We start from the raw sequence: 6,000 nt of genomic DNA on the forward strand, positions 1-6,000 counted from the left end.
TTGGAGGTGGAGTTGATTGAACTTCCTTCCCACTTCGCAATGTGATTATAGAAGCATTTTCCTTTGGGTTCTCCATAGTTTGGGAAGGCAATTTTCCAGAATTTTGTGGCTCCAATTTATGAACCGAGGTAGCTAATTGAGTCATTTGACTTCCCAAATTCTGAATTTCTGCCTCCATTGTCTGTTGAATTTAAAAGTACTTTCAGCTGGGCTTTTAACAATGTCTTCTAAAGGCATACCTTAGTTAGAAGTTGAAGGTTTTGATGGTCCTTACACTTGAGGTGGTCGATTATATGACTATTTTTTCAACCTTGGTTGTCCTCCTTGATTTCCATAATTAAAATTTGGATGATCCCTCCATCCCGAATTGTAAGTGTTGGAATAAGGGTCATATTTGCATTGTGGTTGTCCTGGAAATCCTCCAATAGCATTTGCTTGTTGGAAATCTTTTTGTAATGATGGACACTCATCATTATGATGTCCCACACTTGAACATACTCCACATACCTTTTCAGGTTGCACTTTATCTGCATCAATTTGACAAACCAAAGAAACTAATTCAGTAAACTTATTTTCAATGTTAGAATTACTTACCTCATTAACTTGCTGGGTCGTTTTGTTTGATCTTGTTCCGAATTGTTGGGATTTTTCAGCCATTATGGACAGTAATTGTCTTGCCTCATCGGGTGTCTTATTCACTAATGCTCCGCCATTAGCTGCATCAATCATGCTTCTATCAATTGGAGCCAATCCTTCATAAAAATATTGGATCAGGAGTTGTTCAGGTATTTGATGATGTTGGCAACTAGTGCAAAGTTGCTTGAACCTCTCCCAATATTCATATAAGGTCTCTCCACAAGCTTGTCTAATTCCACATATCTCCTTTCTAATATTCGTTGCACGTGAAGATGGAAAGAATTTCTCAAGAAATAACCTTTGCATTTCTTTCCACGTCGTGATAGATCCCGATGGAAGATAGTACAACCAATCCTTAGCCTTATCTTTTAAAGAAAAAGGAAAGGCTCGTAGTTTAACTTGCTCTTCGGTTACTCGTCCGGGTTTCAAACCGGAACAAACGACATGAAATTCCTTCAAATGTTTATGAGGATCTTCACCTGTAAGACCATGAAAAGAAGGGAGTAAGTGAATTAATCCAGATTTAAGTTCAAAAGGTACCTCTGGATTTGGGAACTCAATGCAAAATGATTGGCGATTTAAATTGGGTGCTGCAAAATCCTTTAATGTTCTATTTTCAGCCATCGTCGCTTCCTCACTTTGAAAAACAAAATTTTCTCTGATTTCTTCAAAATTTTCTAAAGACAATGAACAAACACTCCTTTGTTTTGTTTCTTTTCTTAACCTCCGTATTTCTTTTTCTATTTGAGAAATAAATATTCGTTCACTTCCACGGGAGGTGCGGGTCATAAAAAGTATCAAAAACAAAGGAAAATGAATCAAAGAAACTAAATTGTTCCCCGTCAACGGCGCCAAATCTGGACGGGTTTGTCGAAGCCCGACAAAATAGATTTATAGTTTTTTTACTGATTTATCTATTGGACTACAATTTGATTTGTAGTAATAGTAAGACCAGGTCGAATCCCAAGAGAACAATTAACCTCTTAATTCAAATGAGCAAATAAAATAAAAAGGGGTTTTTTTTTATTGTGATAGATGATTAAATCAAATTTAACAAGTAAAGTAAATTGGAATTCAATAAAAACCTGATTCAAGAGACTGGGTTCATTGGGTGTTTGTTGATCTTCAGTTTAAATGATAAACAAATTAAAATTCAAATCTTTGATTAAAGAGTATAAGGATTACCTAATTCATTCTTTCACTTTCCCTTAATTTATTAATTTAAATGAAGCATCTAAATCAACCAGTTATTAAGAAAATGGAATGAAGCATATCCAATTTCTCAATAACTGCATTAGGATTAAGAAAGTTTATCAAATCAATTCCTATTGAGATGAATGTCGGCAAACAATAGCAATTGACTGAATTTGCTTCCCAATCAATCTTAAGCAAAAACTCAATTACTCAAGATCAATTTTTGCTACTTGTTGTAATTCATTCAAGACAATTACGGATCAAGAATAAATACTTAGCAATAGAAGATTGAATACAATTCAATAATCATAAAAAGAAATGAAGAAGAAAATCAGAACTTGAATTAATACTTGAAGAATTTAATACATGAAACCTCACAACTTTCAACCTAATGAAACCCCTCTTGAATCAGGAAATGAAACTTAGCTACTCATAATGAAAACAATTCAACAATGCAAATGAAATTTTGTAAAACCTAGTTTTTTTCTCCAGGGAATGTTAAGCCTCTATTTATAGGGGGGAAACCCTAAGAAGAAAGACTAAAATATCCCTAAGAGATAAGGAAAGAAACTAAATCTCTAATTAATTAATGATTAAATAGAGATAATAGGAAATATTCAAATCCTAACTGAAATAAAAAATACAACTAAATAAGATAATATCCCAAAATCAAATCTGAAAATATCTTCTTTTCTCTTCCAAATTCGTTCAGCCATGTGCCCACACCTTAATTGAAGTTGGTTGCTGTTTCTCAATTACAGCTGAGACAAGACGTGCCCACGCCTTAACTGAAACTGGGCTCTGATTTGCAAATACTCCAAAATGCTCCAAAAGGCCACTAATTTTCAGATTTTTCACCAAACATCTAAACTTTCTCTCAAAACCAAATATGAGACAAAAACATCAATTGAACACCAAATATTTCCAAATTACATAGAATAAGATAGAAAGTAACAAGACTAAAATGGTCTTGTCAGCAGACTACCTCTCACTAGCGGGGAGAGCAACCCTGGTCCAAGCGGTCACCTCGGCTGCACCCAACCACATCATGCAAATAAATATGCTCCCGGCTGGCGTCCAAAAAAATGGATAAGCTGAAAAGAAGTTTCATGTGGGGTAGCACAACTCATAAACAGAAACTACATCTTATCCCTTGGGGAACTGTTTGTAGACCCAAAGACCTTGGGTGCATTGTGTTGTCTTAAAATGTGAACACTATCAAGTGCACTAGGTACAAGTAATAAAGTGTAAGTAAATTATCATATCCACATGGATAGAACAATTGAATATTATTACTTAAAAGGATGAGCATAGTCAAGTTTAAAGGTAACTAATCACTTAAGTTGAGTTGGTGTTGATTTGATAAAATAAAAAGATAAAGCAAGTTAAAAAGAAGTTTAATTACAGATTTGGGAAGAACAGGCATACAGCAGGCACAGAAATGGTAGTCAACAGGCACTTCGCTCCTTGTTCATTAAGTAGAAACAACTTTGGCTTAAGGTATCTTTCACGAAAATCGATTGAGTCAGGTGTCCCTTGTTCCCAACGTTCTTTAAAAACAATTAAAATAAGTCTCATTGAGATTAATATATCTCTAAGCTTTAAGAACATGAAAGCATTTAATTTGAACAATTAAAACCCTTAACATATAATCAATTACGTCTCCGTTTCATGATTAAATGTGTTTAGTGAAAGTTCATTTTTGCAAAGAGAGTCTCCTCGTAATTGCTCCGCTAAGAAATAGGTTATCTACTCCTATTTAATGCTAATTACTCACTGAACAGCCAAGCTAAGTATACTTAATGAATTTAGAGGGAAGTAAACCTGCTCTTTTACCTGTTCCTGGATAGCTGCATACCTGTTAATTAAATTACTTACTCATAATTAAATGAAGTAAGACAAAACTAATAAAGAAGAACAAACAATGCATTAAAAGAACAAGAAACAAAATTACACCCTAATGATTCAGATCTAAAATCTGAATGAATCAAAACATACAAGAAGGCTCTTTAAATAGCCTAAAAATCCAGTAGAAATCATTGTTCTAGATACATTAAAATATTGAAGATATGGTCTGCCAAACTGTTTTGACAGACAGAGAGCAGTTTGCTGAACAGTCAGACAACCCATGCTTTATTATTTTCTTCCACAATCATGGCTATTCTGCAGCAAATTCAATTTCTCCTTCATGAAGGATCTCTAATAAATCAAGGAAGAGTGATAATCCACATTTTTGGGTTCATCTTTCATCCGAACAGTTGTTCTCACTCATTCCTGGTTGTTCTTCTCCTTGCGCACAACATGAGCTCTTCCACTGAACAGCCAGTGACCCTTGAACAAGCAAAATATGTTTTCTCCAAATACCTCTTTGATCCTTGGTTCTCCATTTTGGTCTTTTTGTTCCTCCAAAATATCAATTTCACTCCAATTAAGCACAAGTGATCTACCAAGGTCCTCTTTCTTTAATCTATAGAAAAATCACTTAAAATTCTCATTAATAGCTTAATTATCCAATTAAATCATGAGAATTAAGGGGTAAAAATAAGTATAATATACATGATAACATTGAGATATTATCCTGATGACCAAAAGGGATATTCACCTCAAAGTACGCCGCGTAGTGGTCTCCAAAAGGAAGCTGGTTGGCGGATCTCCCCAGATCAGCTCAGAGAGATCCGCTGGCGGACCTATAGGGCAAATCTCTCCCTTCGCCTCTATAACGGCTGGCCGCTGACTCGGCCATAAAAGATCATTAATGAGTTATTAATTAGCTAATCCGCCAGGTTCAGAATAACCCGTAACCGCCATTAATGAGGCATTAATGGAGACTTTCTAGTTACCTGAAGGTTACAACTTCCCAGCTATATATAGCCTGATCCCCTAGGTTATCAAGGTACACACACATTCTCATCATTCTTGTCAATTTCGTTGGTTTCCTTGATCCATCTTACTGACTTTGGAATCGGAGTGTCCCCGACCGATCCCAACGGCACCTCACAGGGAAGTGCTCCGATCAAGGATTTTTCCTCAAGTTAACACTGGTGCGGTGATCGTGGAATCCTTAATCAAACAAAGGGTTTTTTCGTTCACGCTGAAAACGCAATGACCAACGGAGGTGAAAACCCATCCTCAGGGATTGAAATACCGTTAGTTACACCATCTAGTGCTGGTCGCACCGATACAACCGCTCCAATAACACATGTCGACAATAACATGCCTACTGCTGCTTTTATCAATATGTGTGCACAAGATATCGAGGCGCGATATGGACTTGAGATAGGAAATCGCCTTCGAACATACATGACTCTTCCTCCGCGTTGGAGTACGACGTCTACTTCAACCGTTTCATCTTTGCCTTTGTTAAACTTTGGCCTTGGACCAAGTGCCCATAGCTCCTCGTTCCTTCAAGCTCACAACACGGATTCCATGTTAACTGCCACGACATCAGGTGGCGAGCGACCAATTAATCGGGAGTTATTCCCTGGTGAAGGAAGTCAAAGAAATGATACGACCCTTCCTGGCGGATCTGGGGGTCCGGGGTTGAATCTTGGTGGGTCCGATATACCCAAGCGTCCACGGACGAATTTATCCCTTGGCGGATCTAAAGGGCCAACTCGCAAGAAGTATAGAAAAGAGAAGGATAAGCGGATAAGGTCACCTTCGCCCCGACGAGCAAGATCCTCCCGTCGTGGTAGATCGCCCCCATCTACTGGCCGTAGGCGAAGTAAAAGGCCAGAAAAGGCATCCCATGCAAGTGGACCACCACCGCCGCCGCCTTCAGGAACTGTTGGACACATCTCGTCAGGAGGCCAGGGGGGAGGAAGCGGTCCGACTCCCCCAGGTGGAGGAAATAGAGGGAGAGGTGGTGGTGGAGGAGGAGGCGGAGGAGGAAGTGGACGCGGTAATGAAGGAAGACGTTCGCCATCAAATCCATCGTCTGATTCGAGTTCTTCTTCTTCTTCTTCTCCAAGCAGATCGCCACGAAGAGGCCGTCCCAGGGTGGATCCGGAAAATTTTGATGATAGGGTAAGGGCCCTGGTGCTTCGTATGAATGAATAAAATGCCAGGCACAACCCGTTCGCCAATAGAGATTCGCCTTTTGCAGCTTGGATTGAGGCGGAGGAGACAGAAAGAGCTTTTAAGATTCCCAATCTCGCAATATACACAGGC

General features: G+C 38.3%; 1 non-coding gene across 1 annotated transcript; it reads left to right on the forward strand.

The window, feature by feature from the left end:
• The first annotated feature begins 787 nt into the window (after positions 1-787).
• On the forward strand, positions 788-894 carry LOC136225273 (small nucleolar RNA R71). The gene has a single exon (XR_010686997.1). It is a non-coding gene; the product is annotated as a small nucleolar RNA R71 (small nucleolar RNA).
• Positions 895-6,000: the final 5,106 nt, after the last annotated feature.

The sequence above is a fragment of the Euphorbia lathyris genome, chromosome 3 (assembly GCF_963576675.1).
Source record: "Euphorbia lathyris chromosome 3, ddEupLath1.1, whole genome shotgun sequence".
NCBI lineage: Eukaryota > Viridiplantae > Streptophyta > Magnoliopsida > Malpighiales > Euphorbiaceae > Euphorbia > Euphorbia lathyris.